Below are 783 nucleotides of genomic sequence, written 5' to 3'. Positions count from 1 at the left end.
TACCAGTGGTCACTGATTTAAATCAATGGGAAATTCGAAAATTTGTACTGGACTGGGATTCAAACCTAGGTCTTCTGCTTTCCAGGCAGAGGCGCTGACCACTTCGCCATCCAGACACAGTGGTCATCGTAGCTGAACAGACTACCCCAGCATGCCTCCCGTCAGACCCAAATTTGTACAGGTCCAAAAGAATAGACACCACATTTATAATTAAGGAGAGTATGGCACTCCGTCGTCAGGCTACGAGTGGCCTACCGGGACCGCCGTGTCATCTTCAGTGGAGGATGCGGATAGGAGGGGCGTGGGGTCAGCACACCGCTCTCCTGGCCGTTAGGATGGTACTCTTGACCGAAGCCGCTACTAATCGGTCGAGTAGCTCCTCAATTGGAATCACAAGGCTGAGTGCACCCCGAAAAATGGCAACAGCGCAAGGCGGCTGGATGGTCACCCATCCAAGTGCCGGCCACGTCCAACAGCGTTTAACTTCGGTGATCTCATGGGAACCGGTGTATCCACTGCGGCAAGGCCGTTGCCAAGAAATGGCCAATGATTACTTCTATGTGGATGCACACCACATTCGTACTCTTATGGGAATCGGCGAAATGCCGCGAGTAATGAGGATAATGGGGCCGGCCGCTGTGGCCGAGCGGTTCAAGGCGCTTCAGTCCGGAACTGCGCTACTGCTACGTAAGTTGAGAATTTTCGTCCGCCGGGAGACACGCTAGGGTAGTCCATGCAGTTGCTATGACCACCGCGTCTTGATGGGACAGTAATCAGCACATC

At 53.5% G+C, this 783-nt stretch overlaps 1 pseudogene; it reads right to left on the bottom strand.

The window, feature by feature from the left end:
• Nucleotides 1-417: 417 nt before the first annotated feature.
• On the bottom strand, nt 418-534 carry LOC126254268 (5S ribosomal RNA; annotated as a pseudogene).
• Between the last annotated feature and the right edge of the window lie 249 nt (nt 535-783).

This window comes from Schistocerca nitens, chromosome 4 (genome assembly GCF_023898315.1).
Source record: "Schistocerca nitens isolate TAMUIC-IGC-003100 chromosome 4, iqSchNite1.1, whole genome shotgun sequence".
In the NCBI taxonomy this organism is placed as follows: domain Eukaryota; kingdom Metazoa; phylum Arthropoda; class Insecta; order Orthoptera; family Acrididae; genus Schistocerca; species Schistocerca nitens.
Note: the sequence above shows the minus strand (reverse complement) of the source record. Positions and strands in the feature narration are given on the sequence as shown.